This window comes from Chiloscyllium plagiosum, unplaced genomic scaffold, assembly GCF_037043375.1.
Source record: "Chiloscyllium plagiosum isolate Xiang-an unplaced genomic scaffold, Cpla_swu_hap1 HiC_scaffold_6, whole genome shotgun sequence".
NCBI lineage: Eukaryota > Metazoa > Chordata > Chondrichthyes > Orectolobiformes > Hemiscylliidae > Chiloscyllium > Chiloscyllium plagiosum.
This window is the reverse complement of record NW_028270144.1, coordinates 108,951,147-108,976,507: the sequence shown is the minus strand read 5'-3', so window position 1 is coordinate 108,976,507 and position 25,361 is coordinate 108,951,147. Positions and strand designations below refer to the sequence as shown.

Sequence of the window (25,361 nt, the reverse complement as noted above, 5' to 3'; positions counted from 1 at the left end):
TCCCAATATCAGTTCTCTCTTGGACTGCCTTCAGCTCTTAAATACTCCCTAATATCTGTTTGATTATATTTATATATAAAAGTCAAGGTATTTTGCATATCTACTTGAGCAATCTATAGTAGAGAAAGTCCATTTTCAGATCAACCTAATTTGTGCAAATTAACAAAATCCATTAATAGATTATCTATTTTGAGCTAGAAGAAATCTATTTGCTAATTAACCTAATTCAACATTGAGGCGAATTTAGCACAATCCATTGCTTAAGTTCTCTTATGGTTTAATCTCAACATAGTTTAAATTGTTAACGAAAGAAATAAATATTTGCATTCCAAGGCCACCTTTTTATATTCAGATGTCCTGGCCAACATTTTTAACACAATTACCAAAAGTAGATATACCTCTTATTGTTATCTGTAGAGCCTGGAGTAGAAATTGACCACTGCACTTGTTTATATAATAGCAATAACTGTACTTCAATGTAATTAGCTGTGCATATAGGGCCTTGGAAAAGCTTGGTGGCAAATCAGTAATGTAGATTTTCTCTTAGTCAATACAATAGCATAGAAATGGCCCTGGGATAGGTTAATGTGCGATGCAGCTCAGAACTCTTTATAATCGAAACTATATTTTCCAACATCTCTCAGTTTTGGAGAGTCACATCATGAACTAAATATTAACAGTCTTTCTTGCTCCACAGATGCTGCCAGGCACAGAGTTTCTCAAGCATTCAATTCTTTAAGATTTCCAACATCCATAGTATTTTGCCTTTAGCTGAAGACTTTTCCTGCCTTTCAATGGCTAATGTGTGACCTAACATTAAGAAATTTCTTGCATCTATATATAAATTTCCAAGTGCTCAACATTGTCATTATATACCTCTAGAGCAAGTGCGACTTGAAACTAGGCCTCCTGGCTCAATTGCACTTATATAGTACTTTTCACAATCACCAGATGGCCCGAATATTTTACATCTTATTCTGTACTTGACAAGTGATGTAATATAGGAAATAAAGCAGCCAATTTGCACCTACAAAACTCTTGCAAAACAACAATGTGATCATGACCACATCTTTTTGAGATATGTTGACTGATGGGTAAATCTTGGCCTTAACAACAGGGACAAAATAACAGAATGGGTTATTTTACATTTTAGCAAGTTTTGAGAAGCTTTGTAGCTCAGGTTGAGGTTCTCGATGTAGGTTTGCTCGCTGAGCTAGAAAGTTCATTTCCTTAAACTTCGTCACCTTACTAGGTAACATCTTCAGGGGCCTCTGGATGAAGCACTGCTGATAATTCCTGCTTTCTATGTATAGGCTTGGGTTTCTTTGGGTTGGTGATGTCATTTTCTGTTGTTTTTCTCAGAGGGTGGTAGATGGAGTCTAACTCGATGTGTTTGTTGATAGAGCTCCAGTTGGAGCTCTATCAAACCGGAACTATCAACAAACACATCGAGTTAGACGTCATCTACCACCCCTTGAGAAGAACAGGAAATGACATCACCAACCCAAAGAAACCCAAGCATATGCATAGAAAGCAGGAATTATCAGCAGTGCTTCATCCAGAGGCCCACTGAAGATGTTACCTAGTAGTGTGATGAAGCGTCTGGAAATGAACCTTCCAGTTCAGTGAGCAAACTTACATCTTTTACATTTCCCTCGAGGTGGCAGACAGCAGATTTAGCAGAGGGGACTGATCTCATATAGCACTTTTTCTTGTGCAGCACTGATCACCCCACTCTTAACATCCTTGGAGTTACCATTTACCAGAAACTGGACTGAATTCACCATATAAGTACACAGTTAGCTATAAGAGCAGGTCAGAGGTTAGGAATACTGCACTTAGTCACTCACCTCCTGACTCCCCCAAGATTGCTCACCATCTACAAAGGTTCAAGAGAGGAGTATGACTGAATACTCCCCATTTGCTTGGACAGTGCAGCTCCAACAACACTTATGAAGCTTTACTCCATCCATGAGAAAGCAGCCCACTTGATAGGCTCCATATTCACAAACATCCACTCCCCCTACTACCGACACTCAGTAGTTAAAACGTGTAATATCTAGAAGATGCAGTCCAGAAATTCAAAGATTCTTAGAAACCATATTCCAAATCCATGACTGCTACCATTTGGAAAGGAAGTCTGCAGATGCTTGGGAACAACATCCCCTGCAAGTTCCCCTCCAAACCACTCACCATCATACTTAGAAATACTTCATAATTCCTTGACTGTCACTTGGTCCAAATCCTGTGGATCTGTAGCGCATGAACTTCAATGATTCAAGGAAGCAGCTCACAACCACCTTCTCAAGCACAAGTGGGATGAGCAATAAATGCTGGCCCAGCCAGCAGCATCTACATCCCACAAGTGAACTTAAAAAAAAACCTCTCAGTATTGCACCTCTGTGTGCTGTCCTCATCTTTCTGCAGGATTGAACTCACCACATTGACACTAACAAACAATGCAATACAGTTCTACAGGAATAGCAGCACTTCATATTTTACATAATCATGATATTCAAACTTACGTAACTACTTACAGGCTATTTGACAACATCTTCCCTCATCTGACATATGTCTTCCAACATATTTTACTGAACACAATTTCAGAATTATATTAAACCCAATAAACTGCTCAAATTGCTGCATCTGTCAAGGCAACAGATCATGGGCTGAATGTGAGTTTTAGTCATGTAGTTTCATTTTAATCTGCACAGTGCATTGGCCCACTGAAGTACCACTTGGCATTGCACATACTGGTTTAGTATTCCATCGCATTTAGGAAGTAGAGAGTGTGATTTAAATTGAGAAATGTAAAATTGTAAAGATCAGGTTTGGGCTCATATTGTGAACTGGTAGTGTCTCCCAGGAGACCGATGTTCAAGTCCCACTTTCTCCGAGATGTGTAATAACATTCCAGAACAGACTGCTAAGAAAACATCCACAAAAACCAGGAGCATACAGAAACTTAATTTCAGCTAAAAGGGAAAAAGTCAAGAACAGTTGGCATAATATTGTTAGGATGGTTTTGTATTCAACATTTTTGTGAATTTGAGTTTGAAGGATTGTCTTTTTCAAGAGGTCAATATAAGAATTGAGGATCTTTCTTGTAAAAAAAACTAATTTCTTGGAAAACATACAATTCTAAATAGTTGCTTGAATTCACTTCAAGGAAAACATGACATTTTTATGACTGAATTTTAGTGGTACTCTCAATTTTGCTTTGCAGGCTTGGACTTTACATTGGTAAACCTGCTGAGAGAAAAAACAAGGACCTGCTCAGCTGGAGTCTCCTGAGCAAGCTGTATGTGCCGAGCTTCCAGAGACATGATCCGATATTGGTGACACTAGCTGACATGTGCCAGAATCTGAACATTCTATACCAATCAGAAAATAAACAAAGCAATTAAATTTATGTTGTGTCGCGTGGAGTAGTGGAACACGAGAAAAACAGTGCATTCCTCATATCACTGTTCCAACAATAGATGTATCATTCAGCAAAGAAACCAGTAATGGAATTTGGAATTTACCTGCTGTAAAAGAAGGGGGATGTTGTGTTGACTCAAGATGATACATGCTTAATATTTGTTCTCAGAATTTGCGCAATGCTATTTTCGAATTTGTGACGTCTATTTGGCACCTGTACATTCACTGTGGTTTTCTCTGTGGTTGTTTGAAATAACTGAGCAGAGTACTCAGCCATTTCAGAAGGAAGTTAAGGGTCACCCATATTTGCATGGGTCTAGAGGTCTGTATAGGCCGGACCCATAAGGATAGCAGTTTTTCCTCCCTCAAGGATATTAGTTAAACAGATTATGCTTTGTACAATTAGATTAGATGGATTAGCCATAGTAAATGCCAGGGCATAAGGATAGGTTGAGTAAATGGATCGGGGTGGGATGCTCTTTGGAGGGGCAGTGTAGTCTTAATGGGTCAAATGGCCTACTTCCACACTGTAGGGATTCTATGATTCAAAAAGAACACTTTTTTCTAAAATATTCACTTGAGAGACAAGGGCATTGTTGGTTGGATCAGCATTTATTAGCTGCCCATCATTCCCCTCGAGAAGGTGGCAGCAAGCTGGTTTCTTGAACCACTGCAGTCCACATGCTGTAGGTATACCCATAATGCTGTTAGTGAGGAGTGGAGGAAGAGATCTCAGGGTTTTGACCCATCGACAGTGAAGGAATAGAAGATACGTCTAAAACTAGTCAGCATAAATTTGAAGAAAAAGAGAAAGTGGCTTAGAGAGATCAGAGGAAAAATCTTTCCCACCAAGTGGCAGAAATATGGAATGCACAGTCCGAAATGGTTGTGGAGACAGATATAGTTGTAGAAATCTTACAGGAGTAAGCTCCCTTTGTCTTAATGATTTATTTCCCTCCCACTATATAACAATATACTGATCCAGTACAGTCCCTATTAAATTTACAGCTCAAAACCAACCAGCTGTGTCGATCCTCCCCTATAGATTTTCCCTGGGTCACCTTTGGTCTTCTGCTGTAAAGATGTTTCATATGAAAAAAAGTACCTTTCAGAGGTAATGTTTTTGAATAGCAGTCATTCAATGGCAGAAGGTGCTCTGGCTAACTGTCCAAAATGCCTGCTTTTATACACCAAAACATTGGATCATCTCAATGGTTTGATGTTGGCAAAACAGTAAAATTCAAATTCAATTGGGTTTTAGTATCTTGGGGCATAACTTAAACTGATTGGCTGAATTTGAATTGTTGTGAAAACATAGCAACCAAGCTCAGGTTGTTTCACAACCAAATGTTACGTGTTTAAATTTTCCAGCACACTTTGTGCCTGCTAGGTGCTTGGTAGCGCTCACTCTCTCAAAGGTACGGTACACACCTTCAACTTATAACACATCATGCAAGCCAACCTTACATCCACTGACTCCGATTATACTTCTCACTGCCTCAGGAAGACAGCCAACATAAAGACCCCCTCCCACCTGGTTATAATTTCTTCCAACCTCTTCCCTCAGGCAGAAGATACAAAGGCTTAAACACACATACCAATAGATAACAGGAACAGCTTCTTCCCAACTCTTTTAGATTTCTGAATGGACCTCTCAATTTTTAAATTTAATGTTGACCTCGTTCTTAGTGCACCTTCTCGGCAGGGGTACATTGTATTCTTTGCTCTTTTCTATTATCCTGATGCATTTTGTACGATCTGATCTGCCTGTACTGCCCGCAAAGCAAAACATTTCAATGTGCTGAGGTACAGGAGACAATAATAAATCAAATCAAATTTTGCTTACAGGACATATATGGATAGTATTCCACACTAAGCGAATAACAATGTTGTGGTAGTACTGGAACAACTTAGGTGTAGCAAGTTAAGAAGCAGTTCTACAGACAAAAGGCAGTGAATGCTGAGACAGATAATTTTTTGTTCAAAGCTATTAAAAAGGACATGGGCCAAAGGCCGATATATGGAGTTAGGCATAGATCAGCCATGATCTCACTGAACAGGCTTGAGGGGCTTACTTCTGTTCCTACATTTCTAAGTTCTGGAGTACAATCTTCAGTATTCCTGCTAGAATGCTGTCAAGATCCATAATCTGTGCAGTATCTGGTGCCTCCAAACATTTCTTGATATTATATGGAGTTAATCAAATTGGCAGAAGACTGGCATTTGTGATGCTCGGATCTCTGGAGGTGGCCAAGGTGGATCATCCACTCTGCACTTCTGGCTGAAGTCTACTATGAATGCTAAAGGCTTATCCTTTGCTCAGCTCTTCCATCATCGAGGATGGGGATATTCATGGAACATCCTCCTCCAGGAAGATATTAAATTGTCTATCATTATTCTCAACTGGTTGCAGCAGTACTGCAGAGCTTAGATCTGTTCAGTTCGTTATGGAATTGCTTAGTTCAGTCTGTTATCTGCTGCTTTTGCTGTTTGGTACATAAGTAGTCCTGTTTTGTAGCATCACTCTGACACCCCATTTTTAGGTATGTCTGATGCTGCTCCTGGCATTCCCCCCTGCACTCTCCATTGAACCACAGTTGATCATTTGGCTTGATGGTAATGGTAGACTGGGGGAATGTGCTGGGCCACAAGGTTGCAGAATTGTATTGGAGTATGATTCTGTTGATGGGCCACAGTGCCCCATGGATGCCCATTCTTGATTTGTTAGATCTGTTCAAAATTTGTCCCATTTTGCTTGATAATAGTGCCAAACAATACATCTGATTCTCAATGTGAAGGTGGGGCTTTGTCTCCACAAGGATTGTGCAGTGGTCACTCTTACCAATATGGTCATGGACAAATGCATCTGTGGTAAGAATGAGGTCATGTATATTCCTCTTATTGGTTCCCTTGCCACCTTCCACAGACCCAGTCTAGCAGCTTTGTCCCGGAGGATCCAGCTGGATCAGTAGTAGCTGCCAAGCTACTCCTGATGGTGAACATTGAAATCCCCCACCCAGAGTAAGTTTTATGTCCTTGCTACCATGAGGGCTTCCTCCAAGTGTTGCTCAACATGCAATAGGACTGATTCATCAGCCAAGGGATATGGTATGTGCTAATCAGCAAGGTATTTCCTTGCCCATGTTTGTCCTGATATCATGAGACTTCATGGGGGTCCACTGTCAATGTTGAGGAATTTCAGGGCAACTCCCTCCTGACTGTCTATGAGTATGTCACACCGCTGCTGACCCTACACAAGCTGGCCCAGTCAAAAAGAGCTCCAATGAGCACAAAATGGCAACTGCTGCTGCATTCTAAATGAGCACAACAGATTAAAAAGTAACACCAAGACAGACAGAATCACCCCAAGCTGTGATCCATATTGGATTGGACTGGAGAGCCTTCATCCTCACCTACAGTCCTGCAACCTCTCATGTCACTCAGTTAATAATGAACATTGCTGTTCCCTGTCTATTCCAGCCAGAATGAAGTGCAGAGTTCATACACAAACTTGCAGGAGTTGGTCACACGTCTGCTCTGCCATTCAAATGAGATCATGGCAGATCGGATTCTGGCCTCAACTCCACAGTCTGACCCATACAGACGTCCTTCAATTCTCAACTACTTCTGCCCTAAAAATATTCCATTACCCTGCCTCCACTATTCAGTGAACATTGGGTGATGTTTTTAGATTAGATTTCTTACAGTGTGGAAACAGGCCCTTCGGCCCAACAAGTCCACACCGCCCGCTGAAGCGCAACCCACCCATTCCCCTACATTTACCCGTTCACCTAACACTACGGGCAATTTAGTTTGGCCAATTCACCTGACCTGCACATCTTTGGACAGTGGGAGGAAACCGGAGCACCTGGAGGAAACCCACGCAGACACGGGGAGAATGTGCAAACTCCACACAGTCAGTCACCTGAGTCGGGAATTGAACCCGGGTCTCTGGCGCTGTGAGGCAGCAGTGCTAACCACTGTGCCACCGTGCCGCCCCTGGGAAAGAAGAAAAAAAAATGTCTTAAATGAGAGACCCCTTACTTTAAAAGCAAGCAGCTATGTTCCCTGGTTCTACCACCTCCTACAAAAGGAACCAAACTTTCAGAATGCAATCTGTCAAATCTATTCAGCATATCAGTCTTCTGAAGATCAATAGATGCAGGCCCAACGCAGTCTAACCTTTCCTCATAAAATTATAACTCCCAGAGAGCAATTAAGGTAATATTCCTGTACTGCTTCTAGTGCACATGGATCCTTGCTTCAGGAGGAGACCAAAACTACACACACTACACCACAGAAGTTCTCAAAGAGCTACACAATTGTGGCAAAACAACAAATTTTATATTCCATTCTCCTTGCAATAAATTCTATCATTCAATTTCCCTTCTTAATCCTTGGTACTTTTTGCAATTTCTTGTGACCTACGTATCAGGACATCCAGAATCCTCTAAACCTCGAAGTTTTCCAACTCACTGGAAACATTGCCTTTCCATTTTCAGGATTGCTGGCTTACTGGCTGAAAGGTTGAGAGATCAAAGGGAAATCTAATGCCCTTCTGCATGGTGAAAGGAACACTTTCAGGAAATTATTATTTTGGTACATATCCCTGTTCTTATAATTTCCATTCTCAATGTACAACACAATTCTAGGTGGCAATTTACATTGAATTTGCTGAAAGGAGGGTTAAAATAGTGCCTTCAGAGAACCAAATACAAGAGCAATCTGTAAATAAACTGTCAAGACAGACGTTTAATGAAAAATGTGCAGACTCCCAGCAAAACAGTGGCATCTGGATCACTCAAATGAACAGCAAAACGTCCGGTGACCAAAACTGTGACATCATAGTGGGCAGTGTGAATGCTTGCAGTCTTCTGCTTTCAACTCCTACCTCCATGTCCATTTTATCCAAGACAAAACAACTAAAGGTTAAAGGAGTACTGCTAAGATAAAATTTCTAATGTGGAGCAGTGCGCTCAATCAACTGAGGCACTGATGATGAGATTATACTTACATCGTACCTTTATTTCACAGCCCTCAAAGGACTTCTCAAAAGTGCTACAAAACAATGACAATGAATGTCACAAGGAAATATTAGGTTACCTGCCCAAAAGCTTGAATAGGGACAGATTTTAAGGAGTGCCTTGAAGGAGAAAAGATTGAGGTTTACTGCAGCAACGTGTGTTAAATCTCACAACAATAATGTGATATACCCTCAAAGGGACATGCTTGTGACATCATAACCATATCATGGCATAAGATCTAATGGGACAAAGGGCCTGTCTCCCTTTCTGAATTCTCGAAGGAAGTGTGCTGTAGTACATCTGAATTGCCTAGCTTTAACCCAGACACTCAAGCACTTATGATTGCAATAAAGGTGGTAAGTGGGGAACCAGCCAGAATGCATTGGAATAGTCACAACTAGAGGCAAAATGATATTACAAACAATACAAAATGCAAACCATGCACAGAGTACTTTGCTCTCTCGCTTTCTTCTGAGATGGTTCTTCTTTGCCTTTATCTTCTAACTCCATTTGCCTCAACTGTAATTTAAGTTTTTGTAACTCTACTGCACATGTCTGTTTCTCTGATTCATACAAGTGCTTAACCAACTCCATTACAATTCCAGCTTTCCTTATGTACCTGGTTAAACCCAATTCTGACCTATTTGGGATTTCTAAAAGTATGTCCTTCTTCTGTTTTTCTACTTCTTTTCCCTGTCTGCCAAGTGGAAATGGGCAGCTTGCAAACCTGGTATTGTGTCCCTTTTTTTTGAGTCAAAAAACGTGACGCTGGAAAAGCACAGCCAATTAGGCAGCACCCAAGGAGGAGGGTCAACGTATCAAGCATAAACTCATCAGGAATGCTCCTCGAATGCTGCCTGACCGGCTGCGCTTTTGCAGCGCAACACTTTTTGACTCTGATCTCCAATTGCTTCACAACTGAAATTCTCAATCATTGAGACCTTATACAGTCTTTCTGGCCAATAATAACAACATTCTTCTCTCAGTGTTTTTGTGATAGATCAGTCTTGAAATCTGACTTCCTGTAATTTAGAGCCATGTTAAATTATGACCCATTAGATGACTTAATGACGAATTCTTTTTGCACAAAATGTCTCTTAGATTTCACTTAATTTGCAGAGGAGCAGCGAGATGGTGACAAGGTGTAATGAGAGTGTTGCAAGTTATCCTCGTGATTGATTAAAGAGGAAATAGGAAAGCTTCAGAAAAGATTTACAGGGATGCTGTCAGGGTTGGAGGGTTTGAGTTATAGGGAGAGGCTGAATAGGCTGGGGCTATTTTCCCTGGAGCACAAAAGGCTGAGGGGTGACCTTATAGAAGTTGATAAAATCATGCAATGCATAGATAGTGTCAATAGCCAAGGCCTTTTCCCCAGGTTATGGAATCCAAACTAGAGGGCATTGGTTTAAGGGGAGGGAGAAGACTTAAAAGGGACCAGAGGGGCAACTTTTTCAGAGGGTTGTGCAAGTGTGGAATGAGCTGCCAGAGGAAGTAGATGAGGCTGGTACAATTACAATATTTAAAAGAGATCTGGATGGGACAATGAATAGGAAGGCTTTAGAGGAATATGGACCAAGTGCTGGCAAGTGGGACGAGATTAATTTAGGATAGCTGGTCGACATGGACAAGTTGGACTGAAGGGTCTGCTTCAATGCTGTACATCCCTATGACTCTCTAAAAAAAATTGCTATGCCAGTAATAAAATGCTTTAAAATGTGGTTGTTTGTATTGTATCATAATTTCTAATTCACTGAGAATACAACAAATTCCAGTTCTATTCAATCAAAATCAACAGCATAGAAGGAAACCACAATGTTTATCATGCCAGTTCCGGCTCCTGACAATGAGAAAGCTATCCAATTAACTCCAGATCACTATTCTTGGCCTTTGGCTCCAGGCTTTAATGTAGTTTTTATTTAAAATTGTTGCAAATGCCTTCTAATTCTGAAACATTCTTACATAAATATAATGCCCTCGGCATAATATAGACACATGGAATTCATTTGGCTGCAGTCCTTTCGAAAATATGTCAAAGCATCTGAAAGTGCAACCAAGATTCAAAAGAATGGTTTAAAGGATGAAATTACTTCAGTTACAAAGATGGATTAGAAAAGTTGGAATTCATTTTCTCAAAGACAGAGCTGAGAGGACCATAAACAAGACCCAGATTTAAAATGATTGGCAAAAAGCATCAGGGGTATGAAGAAAATCTTTTCCAGCTAACAAATGCACAAATGACTTACTTTGAGAGCATAATTCTGTTATTCTGCTAGGTGATTAGGATCTGATTCCAATGCCAGAGACCATGGTTGAAGCAGATTAAATCATGATATTCAAAGGAACCGGATAGTTATTATAAAAGGAAGAACATGTAGGCTTCAGGGAGAAGGCACAAACATGGCACTTGGTGAAATGCTCATTTGGATAGCTGGTGTAGACAGAGGCAAATTCCTTCGGAATTGTAACAATTCAATGATATTCTTCTCATATTCCATTCCAATCACTGCACACTCAACAGATACTTTCTAAATTGCTTAAAAATGTTCAAAATAAATTCTCCATATAAAAACAAACCTAAATCAGCATAACTCCCCATTGACCTTTAATGCTACAACAAAAATTAACAGTCAAAAATTATGGTTAAGAGGCAGGTGATTCTAACATTTGGATCAACATCAAATACAAATATATCCCAGAGTTTTGAAAACAAAACATCACTAAAGCTTAAAAAATTACAAAGTGTGTGACAGGACTGATGCCCATAGGAAGCTTCCCCTTGCTGGTAAATTGAAAATTCGGGGATTATAGTCTCAGAGTAAGCGGGAGGCAATTTAAAACAGGAATTTCTTCAGAGGGCAGACAACCTACAGAACAGTTTGGAGAGCTGTGAAAGCACAGACTTCGAGAATGAAGTTGCTGAAATCAAAATGGTAGATTTCTGTATATTATTGACAAAGATTACTGAGCAAAGATATGAAAATTGCATTCAGATGAATTGTGAGATATAATCTGACAGAATGATGAAGCAATCATAATAAACTGAATGGCTTACTCCTTAAGCTCCTAAAAGTATGCACAAATACATGCATTAAAAAGTTTTAGAAGTGTTACAGATTAATCATACCAAATTACATTACCTTCAGTACACAAACCATTTAGTGCACTCCAAGTAACAAGCAAACTTCACATCCATAGTGCAGCTAATCCATCAGCTTCTGCCTGCCTTGCCTTTAGCAATAGTGTGATGTCAGCTTTCAGATGAAATATACATCAACATGGTCAAACTATTTCCTCACAATACAGCCAATAACATTTAACCAGAGCAGATTCTCCCACAGTGAAGCAGTAATCATCTTTGGCTAATGGACAGTCACTTCTGAACAAACACTTGGACATTTCACAAACATAGAAAGGCTGTCAAAACTATTTCAACCATAGCACATTAATATTTTGAAAGAGAAGGATGGACGGATGGATTGTTATATCATCCACTGCTGCAGTATTAATGTGGAAAATCTGCAGTTTCTTTTAAAAAAGGTTAGCTACAATAAGTAGCAATATAGCAGCAAGCATGCCATTTTTGATTTTAAATTTTAGCTTCTTGATAAATCCACATTATAGCTGAAAATGTGTTGCTGGAAAAGCACAGCAGGTCAGGCAGCATCCAAGGAGCAGGAGAATCGACGTTTTGGTCAAAAGCCCTTCTTTCCTGAAGGGCTCATGCCCGAAACGTTGATTCTCCTACTCCTTGGATGCTGCCTGACCTGCTGCGCTTTTCCAGCAACACATTTTCAGCTCTGATCTCCAGCATCTGCAGTCCTCACTTTCTCATAGAAAATCCACATTATACTATTTTTCACAACAAGCATTTATCCAGTTTGCACTTTACAGTTTCTACATTTTTTTTTAAAACCAAGCAATGTTCAAAAATAGCGCAACGAAAAGAAAAGCGACAACAACTTTAACTGGATTCCTGAAGCTTCCAACCCTGCTGAGATCCCAGCAACAACTGCTACTACTGAAAAACTAAAAATACTAAACTGAAAATTCTGGTTCTGTGACAACTTGACCACACTATTCAGGCTGCTTCTATTTTTCCAAATTTTAATAAAAAATACAAGGTCTCACAAGCCGTTTACACTGGTGGCTCTGGTAGACAAGGCTACAGACCCTGAAAACATTCCGGCAACAGTACTGAAGACTTGTGCTCCAGAACTTGCCACTCCCCTAGCTAAGCTTGGGGAAGCTTGTTACAACACTGGCATCTACCCAACAATGTGGAAAATTGCCCAAGTACATAAAAAGCAGGACAAATGCAACCCAGCCAATTACTGCCCCATCAGTCTATTGTCGATCATCAGTAAAGTGACAGAAGGTGTCATCAAAAGGCACCTGCTCAGCAATAACCTGCTCAGTGACGCTAAGTTAGGTTCTGCCAGAGTCACTCAGCTTCTGACCTCATTACAGCCTTGGTCCAAATATGGACAAAAGAGCTGAATTCCAGAGGTGAGGTGAGAGACAGCCCTTGACATCAAGGCTGCATTCAACAGAGGGTGTCATCAAGGAGCCTTAGCAAAACTGGAATTGATGGGTATCATGAGGCAAACTCTCTGGTGGTTAGAGTCATTCCTGACACATAGGAAGATGGTCGTGGTTGTTGGAGGTCAGTCATCTCAGCTCCAGGACATCTTTGCAGGAGTTTCTCAGGGTAGTGTCCTACGCCCAACTATCTTCAACTGTTTCAATTACCTTTTCTCCATCATATGGTCAGAAATGGGGATGTTCGCCAATGACTGCACAATGTTCAGCTCCATTCACGATTCCTCAGACACTGAAGCAATCCATGTCCAAATGCAGCAAGATTTGGTTAATATCCAGGCTTGGGCTGACAAATGGCAAGTAACACTTGTGCTACACAAATGCCAGGCTAGGAACATCACCAATAAGAAAGAATCTAACCACAGCCCCTTGACATTCAATGATGTTACCATCACTGAACCCCCCACTATCACCAGCCTGGGAGTTATCACTGATCAGAAACTCAACTAGACTCACCACATAAACACAGTCTACAAAAGCAGATCAGAGGCTAGTAATACTGTGGCGAGTAATTCACCTTCTGACTCCTCAAAGTCACCATCTCCAAGCACAAGTCAGGAGTGCGATGGAATACTCTCTATTTGCCTGGATGAGTGCAGCCCCAACAACATTCAAGCTTGACACTATCGAGGACAAAGCAGCCCGCTCAAATGTTACCACATCCACAAGCATTCACTCCCTCCACCACGGACGCTCAGTGTGTTCTATCCACAAGATGGACTGCAGAAATTCACCAAAGATCCTCAGACAGCACCTTCCCAACTCTCAATCACTTCTATCAAGGAGGACAAGGGCAGCAAATTTATGGGAAGACGACCAACTGCAAGCTTACACCAACCTGACATGGAAATACATAACTACTCCTTACTGTCGCTGACTCAAACTCCTGGAATTCCCTCCCTAATGGCATTGCAGGTCAACCCACAGCAGGTGGGCTGCAGCAGTTCACGAAAGCAGCTCACCACCACCTTCTCAAGGGCAACTACGGACTGGCAATAAATGCTGGCCAGTCAGCAACACCCACATCCCACAAAATGAATAAATACAGAAAAAAAGGCTGCTCAGTGCTTCTGCCTGAAAACCTCGAAAATAAAACAGAACAATACACCTCTTAAAACCGGAAGAAGTATCATCACACCTCTTTTCCCCCCACCCTTAAAAATATACAAAAATGGCTTCATTTTTAAAAACGTTGAGTCTTACGCTATTAGTACACAATACATATGCATCATACAGTCTGAAATAATCTGTAGTATTAAACGTTTGCTCAGTCATTTTTTTTCTCCCACCACCAAACACCTCCATCTTACTTCAAAATCGCGGCAATGTATCAACAATTACATTCTCTCATTCTGCCATGTGTATAGTTTCAAATTGAATGGCTGCAATAATATGCACCAGCTACAGTGTGGAATTTTGTCCTTAAATTTCTCAAAATTATGAAGGGATTATGATCAGTATATACAATCGTCTCAGACACATTATTGTCAATGTTGAAACGCTGCAACGCCAACATTAAGCTCAAGGTACCCTTCTCAATCGTGGAATATTTCTGATGATTATTCCATTTTCTGGAAAAATACCCAATAGGTCTTTCTATTTTTCCATTGTCTTCTTGCAAGAGTTCGGCACTGCCACCCACATCATTCACATTGATATCACCTTGAATGGCTTTGTGCAATTAGGTGTGGCTAACATTGTGACAGTGGCTAGCAGAGCTTTCAGGCTGTCAAATGCCTTCTAACAGTCCTCCGGTCACTGAAATTTTCTGCACTTCAATAAGTCAGTCAGTAGAACAAACACATTGTGAAATTTTGTATGAACCTCCGGTAAAAGAAAATACTCAATCCCAGGAATTGTAATATTGCCCTCTTCATCGACAGTATGGGAAACTCCCCAATAACCTTTGTTTTCACACCACGTGGGACCATTTGTCTATGTCCAATGAAATGGCCCACAACTGTAATTTGGACTTTTGCGAATTCACTCTTAGCCAGGATTTATCACCAAGCCCGCCTGCTGAAGTCAATTGAACAATTCCAATAAGATGCTGCAAATGCTTCCAAACGCGAGACTAAAAATCACCAGGTCAATGTACAACACACAGCTGGGTAATCCCGAAAGGACTTTATTGGTTAGACTTTGAAATGTGGCCTGTGTTTTTCATACCAAATGGCATGCCTTTAAATTGGTACAGTTCAATGTCATGAAAACCAAAATTTCCTTCGCTCTTTCAGATAAAGACACCTGCCAGTATCCTGAGTAAAGAGTTAAAAATCACAACACCAGGTTATAGTTCAACAGGTTTAATTAGAAGCACACTAGCTTTCGGAGCAACGTTCCTTCATCAGGTGATAGTGGAGGGCTCAATCCTAACAGAATTTATAGGAAATATTCACAGTGTGATGTAACTGAAATTATACATTGAAAAATTGATTGTCTGTTAAGCCTTTCATCTGTTAGAATACAGTGATGATTTACACATGAAAGAAGTGAAACTATCACTGTATTCTAACAGATGAAAAGCTTAACAGAATCAATTTTTCAATGTATAATTTCAGTTACATCACACTGTAAATTTTTGCTATAAATTCTGTGTTAGGATTGAGCCCTCCACTATCACCTGAAGGAGTGTCACTCCGAAAGCTAGTATGCTTCCAATTAAATCTGTTGGACTATAACCTGGTGTTGTGTAATTTTTAACTTTGTACACCCCAGTCCAACACCGGCATCTTCAAACCATGACTATCCTCTGAGTAAATTCAACTTAGAAATATAAGTTGCTTGTCTCACCCTCTCATTACAGTCTCCAGCAAGCCAGAAGAAAAAATAATCAGAAAATTCTGAGAGAGAATTTAGCAGCCAGGAGAGATGTACTGTAGCTTTCAACCCTGCTGGGATCCCAGCAACAACTGTTGTTTCTGAAAAATTTTGAAAAACTAAACTGGAAATCTTGGTTCTGGGAGAACTTGACCATACTCATTCAAGCTGCTTCTATTGCTCCAACTTTAAAAAAATCCAAGGCCTCCTCACAAGCTGTTACTCCAGTGGCTCGGTAGACTGCTCGATACTTATGCCTTAACATCTCCTTCTAAAAAGGACAAAACACACCCCTTAAGAGTAAGATTAGGGCCAATCAAGGACAGTAGTGAGAAGCACTAAATGAATATCTTTTGTCATTATTCACACCGGAAAAAGACAATGTTGTTGAGGAGAATAATGAGAAACAGCTACTAGACTAGATGGGATTGAGGTTCAGAAGGAGAAGGTGTTAGAAATTCTGGGAAGTGCGAAAATAGATACATTCCCTAGGCTAGATGGGATTTATCCTAGGATTCTGTGGGAAGCCAGGGAAGAGAATGCTGAGCCTTTAGCTTTGATCTTTATGTCGTCATTGTCTGCAGAATAGGACTGAAGACTGAAGGATAGCAAATGTTGTTTCCTTGTTCAAGAAGGGGAATAGAGACAACCCTGGTAATTATAGACCAGGGAGCCTTACTTCAGTTGTGGTTGAAGTGTTGCAAAAGGTTATGAGAGATATGATTTATAATCTTCTCAATAAGAATAAATTGATGAGGGATAGTCAACATGATTTTGTGAAGGGTAGGTCATGCCTCACAAGCCTTAGTGAATTCTTTGAGAAGGTGACCAAACAGGTGGATGAGGGTAAAGCCATTGATGTGGTATATATGGATTTTAGTAAGGTGTTTGATAAGGTCCCCCACGGCAGACTACTGCACGGAATACGGAGGTATGGGATTGAAGGTGATTTAGCAGTTTGGATCAGAAATTGGCTAGCTAAAAGATGACAGAGTGGTGGTTGATGGGAAATGTTCATCCAGGAGTTCAGTTACTAGTGGGTGCACTGCACTGCAAGATTCTGCACTGCAAGAGGGTAGGTCCGATCAAGGACAGTAGTGGGAGACTGTGTATTGAGTCGGAAGAGATAGGAGAGGTCTTGAACAAGTACTCCTCTTCAGTATTTACGAACGAGAGGGACCGTATTGTAGAAGAGGAGAGTGTGAAATGGACTGGTAAGCTAGAAGAGATACCTGTTAGGAAGGAAGATGTGTTGGACATTTTGAACAACGTGAGGATAGACAAGTCCCCCGGGCCTGACGGGATATATCCTAGGATTATGTGGGAAGCAAGAGAGGAAATTGCAGTACCGTTGGCAATGATCTTCTCGTCTTCACTGGCAACGGGGATGGTACCAGGGGACTGGAGAGTAGCGAATGTTGTGCCCCTGTTCAAAAAAGGGAATAGGGATAACCCTGGGAATTACAGGCCTGTTAGTCTTACTTCTGTGGTAGGCAAAGTAATGGAAAGGGTACTGAGGGATAGGATTTATGAGTATCTGGAAAGACACTGCTTGATTAGGGACAGCCAGCACGGATTTGTGAAGGGTAGGTCTTGCCTTACAAGTCTTATTGAATTCTTCGAGGAGGTGACCAAGCATGTGGATGAGGGTAGAGCAGTGGATGTAGTGTACATGGATTTTAGTAAGGCATTTGATAAGGTTCCCCATGGTAGGCTTATGCGGAAAGTCAGGAGGCATGGGATAGAGGGAAATTTGGCCAATTGGATAGAAAACTGGCTACCCGGTCGAAGGAAGAGAGTGGTGGTAGATGGTAAATATTCAGCCTGGAGCCCAGTTACAAGTGGAGTTCCGCAGGGATCAGTTCTGGGTCCTCTGCTGTTTGTAATTTTTATTAATGACTTAGATGAGGGAGTCGAAGGGTGGGTCAGTAAATTTGCAGATGATACGAAGATAGGTGGAGTTGTGGACAGTGAGGAGGGCTGTTGTCGGCTGCAGAGGGACTTAGATATGATGCAGAGCTGGGCTGAGGAGTGGCAGATGGAGTTCAACCCTGCCAAGTGTGAGGTTGTCCATTTTGGAAGAACAAATAAGAATGCGGAATACAGGGTTAACGGTAGGGTTCTTAGTCAGGTGGAGGAACAGAGGGATCTTGGGGTCTATGTACATAGATCTTTGAAGGTTGCCACTCAGGTGGATAGAGTTTGTAAGAAGGCCTATGGAGTATTATCGTTCATTAGCAGAGGGATTGAATTCAAGAGTCGTGAAGTGATGTTGCAGCTGTACAGGACCTTGGTTAGGCCACAGTTGGAGTACTGTGTGCAGTTCTGGTCGCCTCACTTTAGGAAAGATGTGGAAGCTTTGGAGAGGGTGCAGAGAAGATTTACCAGGATGTTGCCTGGAATGGAGGGGAAGTCGTACGAGGATAGGTTGAGAGTTCTCGGCCTTTTCTCGTTGGAACGGCGAAGGATGAGGGGTGACTTGATAGAGGTTTATAAGATGATCAGAGGAATAGATAGAGTAGACAGTCAGAAACTTTTTCCCCGGGTACAACAGAGTGTTACAAGGGGACATAAATTTAAGGTGAAGGGTGGAAGGTATAGGGGAGATGTCAGGGGTGGGTTCTTTACCCAGAGTGGTGGGGGCATGGAATGCGCTGCCCGTGGGAGTGGTAGAGTCGGAATCATTGGCGACCTTTAAGCGGCATTTGGATAGGTACATGGATGGGTACTTAATCTAGGTTAGAAGTTCGGCACAACATCGTGGGCCGAAGGGCCTGTTCTGTGCTGTATTGTTCTATGTTCTATGTTCTAATCTGTTTTGGGTCCACTGCTGTTTGTCATTTTTATAAGCGACCTGGATGAGGGTGTAGAAGGATAGGTTAGTAAATTTGTGGGCGACACTAAGGTCCGTACAGTTGTGGATTGTGCCGAAGAATGTTGTAGGTTACAGAGGGACATCGATGAACTGCAGAGCTGGGCTGAGAGGTGCCAAATGGAGTTTAATGTAGAAAAGTGTGAGGTGATTCACTTTGGAAGGAGTAACAGGAAGGTAGAGTACTGGGAGAATGGTAACATTCTTGGTAATATTGATGAGCAGAGAGAGCTGTGTGTCCAGGGACATAGAAACCTCAAAGTTGCCACCCAGGTGGATAGGGTTGTTAAGAAGGCATAAGATTAGATTAGATTACTTACAGTGTGGAAACAGGCCCTTCGGCCCAATAAGTCCACACCGATCCCTCCGAAGAGCAACCCACCCAGACCCATTCCCCTACATTTACCCCTTCACCTAACACTACGGGCAATTTAGCATGGCCAATTCACCTAACCTGCACATCTTTGGACTGTGGGAGGAAACCGAAGCACCCGGAGGAAACCCATGCAGACACGGGAAAAATGTGCAAACTCCACACAGACAGTCATCCGAGGCTGGAACTGAACCCGGGTCTTTGGCACTGTGAGGCAGCAGTGCTAACCACTGTCACCGTACCGCCCAAAGGTGTGTTAGCTTTTATTAGTAGAGAGATCGGGTTTTGAAACCAGGAGGTCATGCGGCAGCTGTACAAAACTCTGGTGCGGCTGCACTTGGAGTATTGTATGCAGTTCTGGTCACCACATTATAGGAAGGGCATGGAAGGTTTGGAAAGGGTTCAGAGGAGATTTTCTAGGATGCTGCCTGCTATGGACAGAAGGTCTTACAACAAAAGATTGAGGGACTTGAGGCTGTTTTCATTACAGAGAACACTGAGAGGTGACTTAATTGAGACATAGAAGATAATCAGAGGGTTAGATAGGGTAGACAGTGCGAGGCTTTTTCCTAAGATGGTGGACAGCACAAGGGGGCGTAGCTTCAAATTAAGGGGTGATAGATGTAGGACAGATGACAGAGGGAGCTTCTTTACTCAGTAGTAGGGGCATGGAACACACTGCCTGCAACAGTGGTAGACTCATCAACTTTATGGGCATTTAAATGGCCATTAGATAGGCAGATGGATAAGAATGGAATGGTGCAGGTTAGACGGGCTTCAGATTGGTTCCACAGGGTGGCGCAACATCGAGAGCTGAAGGGCCTGCACTGTGCTGTAATGTTCTATGTTTAAAGGCACAGTATTGTCTCATTCCCTTCGAAATACTGACAAGTAAAAAACTGTCACCCTGGGTCAGGGTTGCAATGGAACAAAGCGTGCTGGTGAATTCAGAGACATCTATGAGTGCTAGCCTGGGTTTGAGCACTAAAGTACTGTGAAGGTCATAGGTGATGAACCACTCACTAGTCACAACCCTGTATTGCAGCTAAAATGACTCTTGCTGGCCACTGGAAACCTGGGGAATAAAAGAAAACAAGACAAACAAAATTAATTATCTTTGGGGTAGGAGGCAGGAATGTGGAGTGATCAGATTAGCCAAGGTCTTATTGAATGAAGAAACAAACTCTGAGGGGCAAACAGTCTACCCCGACAACAGATGAATGGGTACTGCACAACAATCAACAGACAGGAGTGTTCCCTCCCAGTTGGGGAACACTTCAGTGGTCCAGGACATTCAGCCTCTGACCTTTGGGTGACCATCCTCCAAGGTGGACTTCGGGACAGGCAGCAGAGAAAAGTGGCCGAGCAGAGGCTGATAGCTAAGTTCGGTACCCATAGGGAGGGCCTCAACTGAGACCTTGGGTTCATGTCACATTACAGGTGACCACCATTGCACTGTGTACACACACACACACAGGCACTCCTATACACACATACGTGCACAGACACCCACACACCCCCTTACAGACACACACACTCACATGCACCCCCTCACAGACTTGAGACACTTCACTCACCACACACACACACACACTCTTTCTCACACTCTCAACCCCAACCCAGACAAACACACACAGGCAGACAAAGACCCACATGCACACATTTTGTGGGTGAATTTGTACTTGCAGGGTTACAATGTACTTTGCTCAAATTTATGCATGAATTTATGTAAAACTCCGTTATCTCACTTTTTAGATTAGAATCAATCTAAACATCATGGCATAGACAGAGAACACAAAGGGCTAACACCTTCAACATATTGTCTAGCTATCATCCATTGTTAACAGCTAACCAGAGAATGCAACTTTTTTAAAAAAGGTTTTGTGTTTTACACATGAAAGAAGTGAAACTATCACTGTATTCTAACAGATGAAAGGATTAACAGACAATCAATTTTTCAATGTATAATTTTAGTTACAAAACACTAAATATTTGCTATAAATTCTGTGTGTTAGGATTGAGCCCTCCACTATCATCTGATGAAGGCGCGTTGCTCAGAAAGCTAGTGTGCTTCCAATTAAACCTGTTGGACTATAACCTGATGATGTGTGATTTGTAACTTTGTACACCCCGGTCCAACACCGACATCTCCAAATCATACCCCGATCCTGATTCATATGTTCCTTTGTTTGCATTCCTCTGCATTGTACGAGCAAGAAAAGAAAAATCACAATTCCTATTAATCCTCACTTTTAAGCAATTTGTCAGAAACGCAGATTTTTAAACAAAGACGAGAAAACTATGTTTTACCTGTTGCACCTCAGTAGTCCACCCAAAAAGCTAATATCCATAGTACCGAAATACACATGAAGCGAGCGTCCACGGGCTTGCTAGAGAAATCTCAGTGCCACAAATTAAATGCAAGCATCTTTAGCAAAAAGAAATTAGGAATTCTATCCATGTTTTACCTCACATTGCTAGATGTGGTTGATTCTTAAATTTCTTTTCTTTCAGAAGAACAATCCCTCATGCCACAATACAACTGCAATGAGCCAGCTGAGTTACTACACTCACCACAAGTAGAATAACCCTGTGAACTATAAGTTCAGAAATATCACCCTAGTAGAATGTTATAAGCCTGTTGCAAAGGCAGATACAGTATACAGAATCATAGAATCTGTACAGTCTTCCAGCAGGCCATTCAACTCGTCAAGTCCACAGTGACTCCTGGAAAAGAGCATACCACCCAGACTCAACCCCACACCCTATCCCTGTAACACTATTTCCCATGGCTAATCTAACTAGCTTACACATTCCTGGATACTATAGGCAATTCAGCATGGCTAGTTCACCTAATTTTGGTTAGGCCAGCACTTATTGGCCTCTTCTCATTGTCCTCCATGAAAGTAGTGAAGAGATGCCTTCTTGAACTACTGCTATTTGTTTGGTGTAGGCACATCCATAATAACATTAGGGAGGAAGTTCCAAGATTTTAACGTGGCGTCAGAGTCATACAGCACAGAAACAGACTTTTCTGTCCACGTTATTGTGCCAACCAGATATCCCAATCTGACCTAGTTCCATTTAACATTTGGCACATATATCTCTCTAAACATCCTACTCAAATATACATGATGCACTTTAAATGTTGTATTTATATCAGCCTCCACCACTTCCTCTGGCACCTCATCCCACACATACACCATGCAGGAGTCCTAGCTTCTGACCTGATCTTTTAGCCAGTGTTTATATTCCTATTCCAGTTCAGTTTTTGGTCAACCTCCAACATGTTCATAATGATGTCACTGAATATTGGTTGATGTCGCAACCAATCTCGTTAGAGATAGAGGTGAAGCGTTGACTCTCCTGCTCCTCAGATACTGTCTGACCTGCAATGCTTTTCTAGCACCACACTTTGATTCAGAGTCATAGAGATATACATCATGGAAACAGACCCTTCAGTCCAACTTGTCCATGCCGACCAGATATCCTGACCTAATCTAGTCCCATTTGCCAGCACTTGGCCCATATCCCCTTAAATTCTTCCTATTCATGTACACATCCAGATGTCTTTTAAATATTGTAACTGTACTAGCCTCCACTGCTTGCTGACAGCTCATTCCATACATGCACCACCCTTTGCATGGAAGTGTTGCCCCTTAGGTACCTTTTAAATCTTTGCCCTCACACCAGAAAGCTCTACTCTCTAGATCTCCCCAACCCAGGGAAAAGACCGTGTCTATTTACCCTATTCTTGCCCCTCATGATTTTATCAGCCTCTTTAAGGACACCCCTCAGCCTCCAATGTTCCAGGGAAAACAGCCTGAGCTGGTATTTTGTCACTTGTGTGGCATCCCAAACAAGGGCAAGCAAATACATAGGAAACCTCATCACCTGGTAGTTCCCCTGCAAGCCAGTCACCATCCTGTCTTGGAAATTTATCACCATTCCTTGTGTTGCTAGATTAAAATCCTGCAGCTCCCTCTCTAATGATATTGTGGCTGTAAGGCCACCACTACATTATGGTAAGCAACAAATGCTGGACTAGCCAGTAAGAATAACTTGGCAGCTATAGTCACAAAGAGTGCAGTGCTGGAAAAGCACATGTGGTCAGGCAACATCCTGATGAATTCCTGATGAAGGGCTTATGCCCGAAACATCGATTTTCCTGCTCCTCAGATACTGCCTGACTGGCTGCATTTTTCCAGTACCATAATCTTCGACTCCGATTGCCAGCATCTGAAGTCCTCACTTTCTCCTCATTGACCTATAATTACATCCTGCCTTATAGGTTTATAGTGTTCTACTTGGGTGATATTTCTGCATTTTTAAAATATTGTCCAGATCTTGCTACATTTGGATGTGGACTACCTCAGCACCTGTGCAATGTGTGCTGCTGAACAGTGTCCACTGATTATTGCATATCGTCATATAATAGAAGAAAGGCCACTGGTGAAGCAGATGAAACTTGTTGGGTATAGGGCACTACCTTGAGGAATGTCTGCAGAGATACCTTGGAGCTGAGTTGACTGACCTCTCTTCTTTGGTGCCAGGTATCATTAACTAATGGAGAGTTTCCCACTTTCCAATGACTCTAGTTTTGCTTGGGCTCCTTGATGCCTTACTCTGTCAAAAGCAACTTTCATGCCAAGGACAGTCACTCTCAGCTCATCTCTGGAATTCAGCTTTTTTGTCCATGTTTGAATTAAGGCTGTAATAAGGGCAGGAGAAGACTGGCCCTGGTGGAACCCAAACTAGCAAATTATCTTTAAGAAATATGCAAACAGCTTTCCTTACATTTCTTCAAAAAAATATTTTTTGATCTGCCCTAGTTCAAAGGATTTCTGAACTATATAGAGTAAGTTTGATTCCTGGTATCAAAAAAAGTCAACTGCTCCTAGTTAAAATGGTCTTTAAATCTTCAACAGGTCCTAACATTCAAAAAACCGAGTGCTATCCATTAAACGTGCATAGATGATGGGAGTTCTAGTTTGGTTATTTGTTGTTCTTCTTTACAGTGAAATAACCCGCCATATTTATTGTTGTTTAGTTAAAGGTTCTCATTGCTTTCTACCTATACCCAAAAGTAGTGATTATCTCAAACAGATTATGTAAAAGGATCCACGAATTGTGTATGGCAAACATCACAGCTAACTACGTATCTGGGAAATTCTGCTGCACTAGTTTGAAAATCAAAACCATGACTGATGAAAAGGCCTCATTATAATCAGAATACTAGCTGCCCTTGAATTTTATTCTAATCTTTCTCTTTCAATTTTTTTTTGAATGTCAGATTGATTTATTTTCCATTTCTGGTATTGTCAGTCAGTCTCCAACATAGGCTGACAATTGCAGAAGACAACACTGCCGGATCAGAAATTCACTAAGGCTCCTTTGATAACATCTCCAAATCCACAAACACCACAGTCTAGAAAAATGAAGCAGACATTGAAATACCACCACCAGTTCTCTCTGCAAGCCACACACCATCCTGACTTGGAAATATATTGCTGTCCCTTCACTACTACTGGATTGAAATCCTGGAACTCCCTCCCTAATAGCATTGTACACGTAACTACACCCTACCAATTACAGCAGCTCAAGAAGGCAGTTCACTATTTCTCAGTCAGTTGAGAATAAAGTTGGGAATGGACAATAATTGAAGTCCTCATCACCTGAATAATAGATATAAACAAATCTGCACAGTTAAAACTCTCTCTATATCAGACTTTCAAATACGGGTTTCATGAGCTAATCCATGCAAGGACCTCAGGGTCAAAGGGAGTCAGTTTTCTGATTTTGCCTCAAGGTAAAATAGAAAACCTTAGCCCAGTCCGCAACTGAAAAGAGGAAGGAGATCCTTGTCCTGTCAATTGGGGCAAGAATTGGGGTCAGGTGAATTGGCCATGCTAAATTGCCCGTAGTGTTAGGTAAGGGGTAAATGTAGAGGTATGGGTGGGTTGCGCTTCGGCGGGTCAGTGTGGACTTGTTGGGCCGAAGGGCCTGTTTCCACGCTGTAATGTAATCTAATCTAATCTAATTTTAAGCTGAGAAATAAGTTCCACAGATCATGTTTATCCTTACTAGTCCATTTACTGTCTGAACTTTTTCTGAAGTTAAAATGGGGGCTCATTCAGTTATCAGACCCTCCTACTGCTTCAAATGCTTGTAAATATAGTCTGGTTTAAGTAGAGATGCTGGCTGAAAATGTGTTGCTGGAAAAGCGCAGCAGGTCAGGCAGCATCCAAGG

General features: G+C 41.6%; 1 protein-coding gene across 16 annotated transcripts in view; it reads right to left on the bottom strand.

The window, feature by feature from the left end:
• Positions 1–25,361, bottom strand: part of LOC122550870 (inositol polyphosphate-4-phosphatase type I A) — a 208,463-nt gene that overhangs the window by 139,614 nt on the left and 43,488 nt on the right. The window lies entirely within an intron of this gene.